The sequence below is a fragment of the Grammomys surdaster genome, unplaced genomic scaffold (assembly GCF_004785775.1).
Source record: "Grammomys surdaster isolate TR1022 unplaced genomic scaffold, NIH_TR_1.0 126071, whole genome shotgun sequence".
Taxonomy (NCBI): domain Eukaryota; kingdom Metazoa; phylum Chordata; class Mammalia; order Rodentia; family Muridae; genus Grammomys; species Grammomys surdaster.
In genome coordinates, this window is record NW_021620880.1 from 1954808 (window position 1) to 1969456 (window position 14649).

Genomic DNA, 14649 nt, shown 5'->3' on the forward strand with positions numbered 1-14649 from the left:
TCTGACCCAAAATTGTTCCTAAAAGAAATGCAGGAACAAAAATGGAACAAAGACTGAACAAATGGCTGACCAGTGACCGACCCAACTTGGGATCCATCCCATGGATGAGCACCAAACGCTGACACTATTACTGATGCTATACTGTGCTTGCAGACAAAAGCCTAGCATGGCTGTCCTCTGAGAGGCTCTTCCAGCAGCTGACTGAGATAGATATAGATACTTACAGCCAAGCATTGGACTGAAGTCAGGGACCCCCTATGGAAGAATTAGGGGAAGGATTGAAGGAACTGAAGGGAATGGCAACCTCACAGGAAGACCAACAGTGTCAGCTAACCTGAACCCCTGGGAGCTCCCAGAGACTAAACCACCAACCAAAGAGTATAGATGGGCTGTATACTCCAATCCCCCAACCCCCAATCCTCCATATATATAGCAGAGGATTGCCTTTTCTGGCTCAGTGGGAGAGGATGTGCCTAAACCTGTAGAGACTTGTTGCCTCAGAGACAACGGGGGTGGGGGGTGGGGGGTGGGGGGGGGTGTTGGAGGAGTACTCTCAGAGGTGAGGGGGATGGGGATAGGGGATAGGGAAGAACTCTGCAAAGAGGGCCAGGAGAGGGAGGCCAAAATTTAGAATGTAAATAAAAGAATTAAGAAAAAGAATCTGTAGCCTCTGGTGGTGTGTACCTTTAATGCCAGGCAGAAGCAGGTGGATCTCTGTGAGTTTGAGGACAGCCTGGTCTACAGAGCTAGTTCCAGGACAGACAGTGCTACACAAAGAAATCCTATCTGAAGGGGGAAAAAAAAGCAAAAACAAACAAAAAATTCTATAGTCTCTGATAAGCTGGAGCTGTGGATTAAGAGTCCAGCACCACCAGTTAAAACCTTTGCTTTCTTGGTCAATTGGTGTCATTTAGCTGAAGCTGAGAAATCACCTTTAATAAAATATCAGAACATTGAGGCAAAATCTTCAGGAAAATGTTTCCTCACATGTAGCACACAGAAGCTACAGTAGAGCAAGGCTTTAGTTCCTGATGGCCACCAAAACTGCAAATACGAAAGTTTTGAAGGCATCAAGGGGTTATGGAGAGCAGCTGAGACATGGCACTATGAAAAAGGCCACTTGTGAAGAAGGTGAACCCCCAGTTGCAGTATAAGCCTCAAATTGAAGAGAGTCCCACAGAGAGAAGTTGAGGCTTGGTGCCATGAACCTGGCTTAGAGTACTGAAGAGATCCCAGGAGAGGCTATTGAAGGTGGAGCCCAGTTACAGGGGAGATCCCAGCACCCTGTCAGCACTACCAAAGACAGCAGCGGCCTGAGAGTGGACCTGGCCGTGATCCTAGGAAACAACCTGGATGTGCTGCAGATGATTAAACCAGAGAAGTGGTCCAGGCCCTGTGAAGCCCAAAGGATCACAAGTAGATCCCAGATGTCAAACTACTGAACTCCTTACACTGTGGAAGTTTGGTACTGCTTGATTTGATTGTGACAATGCCCTGGTTCTTCTCCCATAGAGAAATATGCAACCCATTTTTTGATTTTACGAGAACCCACAGATAACAAGACTTTAGAATTTTAGAGACAGAAATCTGACAGACTTAGAAACCTGAGGAAAAAGTGGGTATTTTAGAGAAGCTCTGGACACTTTAGAGAGGCTTAGAACTTTAAAAAAAAATATATATATATTAAAGAGACTAAAATTTTAATGTGAATTCTTTAAGATTGTAGGCTTTCAAAAACTGCAATGTTTTATACTGTGATAGTGACATTAAGTGCCTTTGTTGAGGGTGGTTTGTTGTTATTTGGTTAACCTGATACAAGCTAAAGTTGACTAGGAAGAGGAGCATTAATTACGAACAATACCTCCATTCAGACTGCCTGTAGGTAAGTCTATAATGTATTTTCTTGATTAATGACTGATGTAGGTGGGTAGATGTCACCCTTGGGCAGGTGGTCCTGAGTTGTATTAAGAAAGCAGACTAAGCAAGCCAGCAGAAGCAAGCCATGCTCCTCTGAGTTCCTCTGTTTCAGTTCCTGTCTGCAGGTTCCTGCCTTGACTTCCTTCTATGGAGTATGAACCGAGAGTTGTAAGATGAAATAAACCCTTTCCTCCCCACACTGTGATAATGTCCGTTACTGTATCTTAACACTAGCAAGCTAAGACAACCAGTATCCACTTCAAAGACTTATGCAGTTTAAGTGGAATGATAAGACGTCTACCAGCAAAGAAATATTAGTTCCTTTCTTTAAGTCCCCAAGGAAATTACAAAATTGATCAGTGGTTTCTAACCCTTCAATGAAAATACTTTTATTCTCCATGGATTCCATGCCCTTAAAGAGCTTTTTGTACCAAGTTCATTGGTACTTTGCTAGTCAGACTAAGTAAAGGCTAATCGGATTCTCAAATTTTTAGACTTAAAAGCTAATGTAATTCAATGCCAAGTTCTCCCCACCATAAACAAAAAAATTTCCACAGACTGAGGAATCAAATCAATTATGCTCTCACAGTCTGACATTAACTATGAGTTAATGAGTTATAGAAACCAGGCCCAAAGACTTGAGTCTACATGTTACCAGTTCGTTCGTTCTCTCTCTCTCTCCCTCTTCCTCTCCCTCTCCCCCTCCCCATACCCCTCCCCCTCTCCCTCTCTCTCTCTCTCTGGCAGCGGGAGTTCTTTTACTTTAGAGAGAGGATTTCTCCTGTGTAGCTATGTAGCCCTGGCTGGCACAGAACTCAATGTGGAGAGTAGGATGACCCTAAACTCAGATCCTCCTGAATTGGCCTCCCAAGGGCTGAAATTAAAAGTGTGCACTACCACGCCAAAAAAAAAAAAATATATATACACACACACACACACACACACATAATTTTACTAGGCATTCTGCAATACTAAAAGTAATTTATTCTGATCTCTGCAGATTCCTGGGGAAAACAGTGATGTTGTATTTAAAAATAATAATTTTTAAAAAGTGATGTACTCTACAGGACTGGGGTGATAGCTCAGTTGGGCAGGTGAGAGGACCTAAATTCAACCTCAAAAACCCACATAAAGCTGGACTGGGCAAGGTGTCTATGTAATCAATCCCAGTACACCTATGGAGGAGGCAAGAGAATACTCAAACTCAAATCACAGGTCAACTATCTTGACATACACAGCAAACAAGAGAACTCCATCTCAAAAAAAGGTGGAATGTAAGGCCCAACACCAAAGGTGGTCCTCTAATCTCCACCTCCACACACCAGCTATGGCTTGTGCCAGTGCTTGTAATATGTAAACACACACACACACACACACACACACACACACCACAGTGAGAGAGATGGGGAGGGAGGATTAACAGACAAGAAACTGCTGTTTACCATGTAGATTTGTTTTTAGCTAGTATTCTTAGTAGCGCTGCCTTCAGACTCAAGTGTTACATATACTTATCCATACAGGGAAGTGATAAGCAGTGTGCCTTCCTTTTCTAGTTATCACAGAATCCAAACCATTTCCATAGTCCTATGTGATTAGTTCCCTACTAACCTCACTGGCTTCAAAATTGTGGCATCAAAGGTTAGAGTCTCACACACTTTATGTCACCTCATATAATAATGAACAAGTAAGCCAAACCAGCTAGCTACTGAGACTGGCAGAGCGCAGTGGACTCACTTGAGTCCAGGAATTTGGGGGCAGCTTAGGCAACATACTAAGACCCTACCTCTTAAAACTAAAACAAAAAGGGTTTTAATTGAGTGATTTTAATAATATACCCTAAAATGGTAGCTACTTGATCTAATAATTTTTTTTCCTGCCAAATACAAGCAGGTTTCTAAGAATGTAAGAGGCCATAGAGGGGCAGTGCCACATGGCCCAATCCAGAAAGATCTTCCTCTCTTAACTATAGTTGGAAGGTTGTCAGTCCTAAAAGAATTATCATAGTTCTGACTTCTGTTTCAGCAGACAAAAATAACTCAAATTTATTCAAAACTGACTCAACCAGAATCTTGAATGCTGTAACAGTAACTCAGTACTATGAATACCTGAGGTCTTTCAGTAAATGAAATACCATCTAGTTTAGTAAATCTGAAACAGTTTCACAAACAAGAAGTATTTGTAAAAAAGCAACAGCCACAATCTCTAACACTACTGTTATACTTATGGATTTAAAGTATTTTCAAAGATACTTTTAAAGGGAAGAGAACTGAACAAAACTTAACAATGGACTAAGTATGGAGCTCGGTGGTGGAGTACTTGTCTGGCCATACACAGGCCAGGGTTTTAATTCCTAGCATCTTTAAGATTTCATTTTGAACTTAGACATTATTTGTAGGAAAAAAAAACATTAAGAAAGAAATGGGAACTGGTTTAAAAATATAAACATCTTAAAACTACAAGAGAGTTGTTTGGTTTTCAACTGTATAATACTAAGCATCTAACTCACAGTTCATATGAATTTATTTTCAGATAGATTGATATCAAAAGTCAGATCAACCTTGCACACTGATTTTTCAGCCAAGTGGAAAGTACTAGAGTCAGGTACTAGAATGACTAAAACTGGATCCGAAAGCTCATTTCAAAAACAAAGAGAGAAATTGAAAAAGGAAAACTGGGAATACTTAAATATTTATTCTAAAGGCCAATTTCCCTTTGTTGGAGTTGCTCTCTATTTCACTGCCTTCAGCTTCTAAGCTGTCATATTGTACCTCCTCTGCTCCGTTAACTGATGCTTTCCAAGTCTAGTAGCATTTATAAGGAATTTAAAAAAAATGGAGTGGGGTGAGTTGAAAGATGTCTCAGCAGTTAAGAGTCCAGACTGCTCTTCCACAGATGTAAGTTCAAGTCCTAGCACTCACATGGCAGCTTAAGGCTATACATAATTCCAGTTGTAAAGGATCTAATTCCCTCTTCTGACACAGACATACATGACGATAAAACACCCATACATATAAAATAAGATAATAATAAAAAAATTTAACCTATGAAAAAGAATTTCACTTTACAGTGAACAGTTTTACAATATCTTCAGAATACAAAGTATAAAACTAAGAATTCTCTATTAACCAATTAAACTAAACACTTCACAACACTAAAGAAAATTGAATTTCTGCACAAGTTGTATATGTTTTAGAAAAACAAAAATATTACTATTTGGCTGTCCTAGAACTAGCTATTTAGACCAAGCTGGTCTTAAATTCCTAAGATCTGCCTGCCTCTACCTGCCTCTGCCTCTCATGTGTTGGGCTTAAAGGCATACCCAGGGAAGATTTTTTTTTTTATGTGTATGAGTGTTTTGCCCACATATATGTAAGTGTACTACATGCCTGCCTTACCCAGAGACCAGAACAGGTTCCTGGGTCCCTTGCACCTAGAGTTACAAGCAACGTGGGTGTCTGGGGATTAAACCCGGGTCCTCTACAAAAGCAGCCAGTGCTATTAACCACTACGCATCTCTGCAGAGCACACCTCTGTTAAATCAATATCCCATCCTTCAGCTTCTGAACTTTCTGACTTTTCTGACACAAAGAGTGTCTACCATTCTCTCTCTCTCTCTCTCCTTAAGTACTGTACACTACAGTTCATTTGTATCTCTATTAGTTCATGTAAACAAGGTCACAAAGAGTGAGGTACCTCCCTCTTCTGAAACTGGCCAAAAATAATTAACAAATTAGCTGTTTTTTTATTAAATGCCTATTATAACCCAAGCAGTCTTACACATTATTTCAAACCTTCTCAACAAACTTATGATGTAGGTAGTACTATTATTACGATCCTTTAAAAATAAGAAACCAACTTTTAGAAATATCAAATCATCAAGTTAAGACTTCATAAGCGGTGAAGCAAGGTTCTGGACCAGGCTTGCCTAACTCCAGAGCCATTATTAAACACTGTTTATTAAGTCAGAACAATATGTTTGTCTGTCTGTCTGTCTATGTCTGTCTGTCTGTCTCTCTCTCTCCCCCCCTTCCTCCCTCCCTCCCACCATCCCTTTCTACCCTGCCCCCCACCTTTTTACAAGAAAATAAACTTTCCCATATTCATCATTTTAGAAAAAAAAAAACTCAAAAAAACCCAAAATAAATAAAACACACAATGCTCAGATCACAACTTCATTGTCTATTTTGTCACAGATCACTTTCATCAAAGGATTTTTAAAGAAACTCACTTCAACTTTTTCAAAAGAACTGTAAATTTCCACTCTTACAAACTGATAGTGTTCCACATTCTCAATAATATGACGTCTGAGGTATAACCATGAAGACTCTAATATGGATCGACCCCACTGGCAAAAACTGTAAAAACTAACCTGCTCAATGCCACCGAAGGTGCAGCAAGACACTCATTCAGGGCAACTATCCTTTGAGCCTGAGATCCCATTTCTGGGAATCTAGCCTAAAGCAAAGGGAGGAAGGAAAAGACAAAAACAAATGCAATCAATGATAAATGTACAAAAATGTCTCTCCATTGTTTAAAATAGTAGTATGATAAATAGTCAACCTTAAAGCTCTAAACCAAGGGACCAACATCCCATACAGACAGGAAAAATAATAACTAAATAGTATAAGGCACAAATCTAACTTTTTTTTTTTTTTTTTTGGTTTTTCGAGACAGGGTTTCTCTGTGTAGCCCTGGCTGTCCTGGAACTCACTCTGTAGACCAGGCTGGCCTCGAACTGAGAAATCTGCCTGCCTCTGCCTCCCAAGTGCTGGGATTAAAGGCGTGCGCCACCACCGCCCACAAATCTAACTTTTATAAAAAGAAAAGTCTGTACACACAAAGGAAAAACTGGAAAAATTCATACTGAAATATTGCTGTGGTTTGCTCTGTGTAGTGGGATCATCAAAAATGTTAGATTTCTTCTTTACCCTTATGTTCTTTTCAAAACTTGCCACGATGTAATACTGATCTCTGTCTCTGTCTCTCTCAGGGGGAGGTGAGAGGGGGTATGTCAGATTAGCTGGAATAGGAACTACATTTCTCAGGATAAAAACCCATCAGTCGCATTTTGTTGTCAGGTTCTATTAGGCCCATGGTTACTTTCAGATTGTATAATGGATGTTATGTGAAACTCAGTAGTATTTATGATCCTACACAAGGCCTATCATTTAATGGACAGCCAAAATCTCAAAAGAAAGCACCACAGTTGAGCTTTTCTATGTATGACTGTTGAAAGTGAATGTCAAATTAATCCAAACTCACACATGCAAAATAAGAGAAACTAGAATATCCATCCTCACTTTGCAAACTAAATATACTATTGTTTCTTATAAGCATGTCAGTTAGGTCTGAGAAGGAAGAAATTTGAAAATAAACCTGGCAAGCTCCCAGAGTTCACTAAGAATGCAAACTGATGTATTTGGTGTATCCACACATCCATCCTAACTAGACATTTTAGTGACACAAGATGATTTTAATTGATGTGGGGAAAAATATTAAAAATCTACATAAAAAAGAAAGAAAGTCACAAACCTTGACATTAAACATAGAATTCAAACAGCTTAACAAGGAAACAACTCCAGTATAGTGTGTGTGTGTACTGAGCTACATCACAATCTAAATTTTTATTTTACTCTATTTTTGACAACTAAGGGATAATATTTATGAAGCTGCACAAGGCCTACCACTTAACAGACAGCCAAGTCCTAAAAAGCTACTAAAAAGTACCACTGGTAAAAATAAAAAAAAGAAAGAAGAAAAAGAAAACATGAAATATTACACATGTAAATGTGTCCAACAAAGAGTTTAATTTTGACTCATTCCAAACTCTCGGCTGGTGAGATGGTGAAAAAGACAAAGGTGCCCGAGTTTGATCCTTGAGAATCATGGTGGACGAAGAGACCCAACTCCTACAGGCTGTCCTCTGACATCCACATCATGGCATGCTCATAATAAAAACAGAGATCATAAATATAGGTAATAAAAAACCTTTAAGGGGCTGGAGAGATGCTCAGAGTTTAAGGTTCCTTAGTGCCCTTCCAGAGAACTAGAGTTCAGCTCCCAGCACCCATGCAATGGCTAACAACCATCATTACTCTAGTTGCAGGGGATGTGACACCCTCTTTTGGCTTTTTCAACAGGGCACTCATTTGGTACACAGACATACATGCAGGCAAAACACCCATACACATAAAATAAAGTAAAATAAAATAAATTTATACTTAAGACATTGGTCCAATGGCTGAATAGGTCTGTTAGTGAAAGTATACAATACTTTTACATTTGATCTGAAAGGACAGTTTCAAACACATCCAATAGATTTGTGCTAGATTATAAACTACATAAAATTCTAAAATTAGTGCTAAATGTCAACTACTACAACACTTAACATAGAACTTGCTGTCTTAATGTTGCATTGTATCACCATCCTATCTGGAATAGAATGATTTTATTTATAAGTGAATTTAAAACTATCACTGAAAATCTAGTGAATGAATGTGCTCTCTCGTCCACACGTCTGGCAGTCTAAAGTAAGAGATCCCCTCCAGTCCACTTGCAGCAGCACCAACACCATTAGGCGTGTCCAACAGCTGCACCTAGTTCTTTGCACATCTGTAGTTTTGCTTCTAAAAGCTAAACCACAATCTTATCCTGAGCAAAAAAATTTTCACATGCACCATAAGTGGGTATAAAACAACGCTGAAATGAAAAACATGAATAAGGGGCTGGAGAATAGCTCAGTGGTTAAGAACACTGGTTGCTCTTCCTGAGGACCTTGGTTCAATGCCTAGCACCCACATGTTCTTCTGGCCTCTTTGGAAACCAGGCACACATGTGATGCACAGACATACACTAAGGCAAAATACACATATACATAAAAAATTTAAAGGCCACAATAAGTAGCATGCTTGATATACACTTTTGAGTTCAAAGCAAGGACCTTTAAATTGTTAATTAATTAAAAAGTGGTTTTTATTTATTCATACTTTAATATTCTTAGGAAATATGACTACACTGTATTATGTCCTGAAACCAAACACATGATTTACATGCTTTATTTATTGTTCACCCTATCAATATGAACTAAGCTTAAAAAAAACCTGGCAAAAATTAGAGTGACTTACAAAAAGATTCTTTCAGATTTATCTATAGAAAACTGATATGCCCTAAATTAAGTACTCTTTTAAAAAGTCATTCACTTGTATAATAACAAAAGGTTATTTCTTAAAACAGTTAATTTCCCAGGTATACATCAGGTATTTCTGAAAATACTACTAAAAGGACCATTTTTATTCCTCTTACGAAAGTACACCATTTATTTCAGTTTTACATTAATAATCACACAACTTCCCTTTTTATATTGGTGCATGTGTGAGCGCACGTCAGATCCCTCACTCTGAAAGGCCTATTTTCAGGAAGAAATGAGAGCATGGCATAGTTCTTTGCCGAATTGCTTTGCTGATCAGAACATAATAATGAATATAGCTAACCTTGTATGTTTGATACTCATCAGGATCATTTAACTTTGAAACAAATTAACCAGTCATCTCAAAACTGTATCCCCAAGGGAGGAAGGCCAAGATTGCTCACTGTATAACCATAACGCTACTACAAAAAACTCAAAATGTAAATTAAGTATATGAAATACTAAAAGGCACATAAAAATTATTGTGATATGTCTACACACAGGCATACATAAAGGATACTTCAACTTCCTCTCATTAACATATAAAAGCTTAAATATTCCTAATTAATGCTAGTATTTTCTACAAGATAAAAATCTATATTAAGTAATGCAGTAATTTTCACTACAACATTGAAATGAGCATAAAATACTTGAACTATGCTGTAACTTTTCATAAGTGATTAGCTTAATTTGAAAAAAAACATTTAGGGGAAGTAAGTTTATGTTCACAATTTTAAATGTACCAGAATAATAAGATATAAATGCTTTGTACAAGTTTTTGCTATTGACCATCTGAAGTGAGAGCTGTTTGGAGCCAAGCCCCTTGAACACTGAGCTCTGTGAGCACCCCCTGGACCTCTAGCACATGCTATACAGTGCGAGGTGCTTCCTGGGAACTCAGCTGTTCTCCCTCCCTTTACAGGGGGCACAGCTTTGGCTCAGACCAAATCAAACCATCTAGATTCCAGAACCAGAAATGCTGAACAAAGCCTTGGTGGTATAATTTTCTATGAAAACAAACTGGTATCATCCTCCTCTTAAAACTAAATAAAATGTCAAAGATTCAAAGATGGCCTTGCATAATACAACAACAGTCTATTTTCTAAATAAGAGGCACTACAACAATGTAAAATTCAACTGCTCTTAACTAAGAACTACTTGATATAATTTACTGTCAAATATATAAGATTCTAAAAACATCATATAAAACATAAACAAATTATAGAGGCTTATAAAAAACTCCTTATAGAAAAAGTAACTGCCAGAATGAACAACTAGAAGTTTATTTTATATAAGACCATCAATGACCCACAAAGTTCACAGTAATAGAAAACACTGTCAAGACTGTTATTTCACTATTAGATTATAAAACAGAAGAATGTAAAAGTCCACTGAGAGCAAAGGCCCTTTAATTTATTCCTGTATTCCCAACAATTAGCACTCTGTGGTTAAATGCTGAAAAGCAGAGGTGAGCTAATTCAACCTGTCTAAAAGATCTCATTTGATGACCAAAACAATCATTCGTGGTGATAACACCCAATGCAAACTAAATTGCCATAAAACTTGTGCTCAAAAAATATGGCTGTTAAAACTAGATGACCAACTACTATAAGTCTATTCATATAGTGATCCTTTTAGAAATAAATCTCAAGGAAGTATTCCGAAAGAAAAGAAAAATGTTGCCTAGACTATTGTGAAATGTCATTGTCATTTTAATGGGGAGGGGAAGATACCTACATGCCCAACAGAAAGAAGATGGACTATTTTAGCATGGCTGAAAGGTTAAAAAGGAAGACATAGGGCAGGATGTAACTTGGTTACTGGGCATTTGCCTAGCAAGTGCAAAGACCTGGGTTCAATCCCCAGAACATTAAAAAAGAAAAGAAAACAAAATTCTTAGATCCTATTCTTGCCTTCCTTCCCCAGTCTGAGTTGACTTCCACACAATAGTCAGAATGATGTTCATACACTTAGGTCAATAAGGTCTCTTGTCTACTCTAAGGGTTCCTCCATCTCATTCAAAGTAAAATCCAAAAGTCCTACTATTGAGTATAAGGATGCCAGTTACTTCTCTAATCTCAAGCCCTCTTCTCTCCCTGCTTACTGTTCTTACACCACACTGCCCTCCTCGCTGTTCTCAAAAGAGTCACATATACTCGAGGGTCTTTGCTCTTCCTGTCATCTTTTTGCATCTGAGGAAGCACACATCCCTCCTCACTTCCTTCAGGTCTCTGCTCCAGTCTCAGGTCTTCCCAGCCAGCGTCCTCTAGCCCCTCAACAGTCCTCACCCTTCCACACAGCTCTAACACCTGACACTCTACATTTACTTGGTTGTGGTCTGCCCCTCCTGTTTAAAGGATGACAGCAAGAACTTCTTATTCACACAGTAGACATTCAATTAAGTACTTCCTGAATATTGCATATTTTCACAATAAACTACATGAAGACCACACATATGAACAAACTTGAAAGAGAAAAAGAAATTATTTGATTTTCAATTGCTCATATTACTAAAACATAGACTATACAAGCAAAAGCCTGATTAGTCAGGACTATGAGTTTAGGGGGCCAAAAGATACTATGGAGTATTGGTTTAAAAATGGCTACTGGTTAGAGCTGGGGATATAGCTCAGTGGTAACATGCTTGACAGCTGTGCTTGAGGCTCTGGCTTAGATCCTCAACAAGACACACAAATGACAATGAAAATCCACATCCATACAAAAATGCCATTCTTAACCATTTCTGGTTAACACATTGACTGCTAAAACATACCTACATGAAGCTGAGCCTCATCCCCAGCACCACATAAACCAGTCAGGGAAGTATACACCTATCCAAGCACTCTGGAGGTAGAGGCAAGAGAATTAGTAGTTCAAGGTCTTCCCCAGTTACATCACTGAGCTACACAAGACTCGGGTGTGGGGGGGGGGGGAAGAGGGAGTAGATACTGAAAACTTTTCCACATAAAACTGTAATCAATTTTAAACCTCTTAAACCTTGTTCCCCAGAAACCAAAATCCCCAGGATTTAAGGTGAAAGCAAAATGACACCTGAGGCCACAAAAACGGTATACTTTTTTTCAAAAGTTTTAATATGAAACTGAATAATATCAGGATCTCAGTTCACTTTTAAGATGAGTGTCTATGGGTAGCTTTAGAGGAGTCCAGAAGCTGAATACAAAATTCTGTGCATAAATGCCTGTTTTGTTTTTCCTGTGCAAAAGAAGAGTCCATATATTTCACCACATTCTAGAAATGGTTAAGAATGGCATTTTTATAATGGAAGTGGAAGGCAACATTTAACATAAAGGTTCCTCTCAAAAAGATAGGAGATGTGTAACAAAGCACTCAACTCATTCAACAAATGCTGGAACAGGCATAATCCTTTCTAATAAACACAATCATAACAGAACCTGAAGTAGCAAGAAACTAAACTAAACAAGATTCATTGAAACACCATATTAAGAAAGAATATCCAAAAATGTAAATATAATTTTGAGACAAAGTGTTACAGAAAAGCATAAAGACAGGAAGGAGTCTGGGACCTAATCTAGTACTTATTATATCAAAGTGTTACAGAAATCAATTACATCAAAAGAAAAAAGTACTCATAGCATATCTACCCCCACACATTCTGACAGGAAACTCAAAGAAAGTTTCCAAATCCTGTTTCCAGCATCATCTCTTAAAACTGCCTGCTTCTGAAGGCTAACTACTCTGGTTAATTCTGAGTCGACACTTTGACTCTAATAAAAACAGTATCTTCAGCCACCCAAGAAGCAGAAAACAGTGGCTGGTACCTGTAACACTTGGCCCATTAACCTCCTGCCCTCTTATTCCATTTCTTACACAGTACTTCCTTCAAAGCAGCGACAAAATGATTTTCCCTTCCCAACGGCAATACACTCACTGTTTCGAACCGTAGCTCTTTTTCCAAGGGATGAAAGGTCCCCTAAACTCTAGTTTTCTATCCTGTGAGGAAATCTCAGACGGGGGAGGGGGGAGAACACGCGGGGGACACAACTGTCCTTCCTTGCTCTCTTCTCTTTGCAACAGTAAATTACACAACTCAGCAGAAGACACTGTCCTTAACTTTCTGAGTAAGGAGACAAGCCACAATCCCACCACCCCGACACTCCTCACACGTCCTCGGTGGAAGGCAGACAAGACTCACACCGTGGCCTCTTTCCTGACAAAATTCGGGGGAAGCAGCAGAGATCAGAGAGTCGAGAGCAACGCTGCAAAGACGAACACATGGCAAGCCGCAGAAGACAGAGGGCAGGGAGGGCGGGAACCGTGCCGGCGGCGGAGTGGGACGCAGAGGTGTCAGCGCTCGGCGGCCGGGGCAAAGGCCGCGCAGAGGGCACCGCACCTCCCCGGCCACGGAGACGACAGCGGAGCGGGCGCGGACACGCGTCCCATCTCGCGGCCCGCCCCTCGCGGCGGGTCCCGCAGGCCCCGCCGGGCGGCCTCGGTCCGCGGGCGTGGCTGGCTCCGGCCTCCAGCCGCGGCCCCTCCCGCCTGCCAGGCCCCCGGCCGCCGCCTGGGATTCGCGGATGGCTAAGAAGGGGCCACCGAGGTGCGGCCAGCCCGCGCCCCTCACTCGCACCCCGTACTCACCCCGCGGCCCGGCGCCTCCTCCACCTCCTCCTCCTCCCTCCTCTCGGCCGCGGCTCGGGCTCGGGCTCTGCACGGCGGCGGCAGTAGCAGCGGCCTCGGGAGCGGCGGCGGCGGCGCCTCCGGAACGCGCACGCACGCAGCACGCAGGCCCCGCCCCCGCCCCGGGCTCCGCCTTCCCGGCAGTGTCCGGAATCTATTTAAGGGAGCAATGCTTCAAAGGGTCAGGAGAAGTAGTGTGCGGACAAGAGCTGTAGCCTTGCCTTTTGAGAAGGTGTTAAGGCCAACATTGAAATGAGGAAGGACCAAAAAAAAAAAAAATTCAGAGAGAATTTTGAAGGGATGCAATCATAGGACAGTTACTAGTTGAGTGCCTTATAAAGTCATTTCTAGAGCTTTCATCCTTGTGACCTAGGAGAGGGAACACGAACAGCAAAAAAAAGTAGCAAAATTCACAGGTCACCAGGGAGGGCTTTGAATGTTTTCACTCATGCTATGAAGAAACAAATCTAGCCAACAGAGGCTGGATGAGAAGAACAACCCTCCTAGGCTGAGAGAAAATCAGCCACAAACCCAGAGGTGGGATGTGTCTGACATATTTCAGGAATGGCAAAAGGGATGGATGAGTAGAGTCTATGGCCAAAGAGCAGAAGTGGGGCGCCAAGATCCGGACAAATGGCCAGACCCTGTGGAGCCTGTGGGCCATTGTAATGGCAACAGGAAGCCCTGAGGAGAGGGTGGGCCCAGAAAGAACTATATCTAGTTCATGGTTTTAAAGGTTAACATTATTAAGGGCAAGGTAATTTACTCCTGTAATCCCAGCATTCTGAAAACAGGAGCAGGAGAATTGCCACAATTTGAGGTTAGCCTGGACTACACAATGAGTTTCCACAAGTTTGAGGTTAGCCTGGACTACACAATGAGTTTCC

The 14649-nt window shown here is 40.5% G+C and overlaps 1 protein-coding gene across 2 annotated transcripts in view; it reads right to left on the minus strand.

The window, feature by feature from the left end:
- The window catches only part of Rap1a (RAP1A, member of RAS oncogene family), an 86134-nt gene extending 72268 nt beyond the window's left edge, over positions 1-13866 (minus strand). The window contains exon 1 of one of the 2 annotated variants that reach the window (XM_028755638.1): positions 13724-13866. The gene's annotated coding sequence lies outside the window, so the exon portion shown is untranslated. The remainder of the gene's footprint in view (positions 1-13723) is intronic. The other variant, XM_028755639.1, reaches the window with a different exon arrangement.
- Positions 13867-14649: the final 783 nt, after the last annotated feature.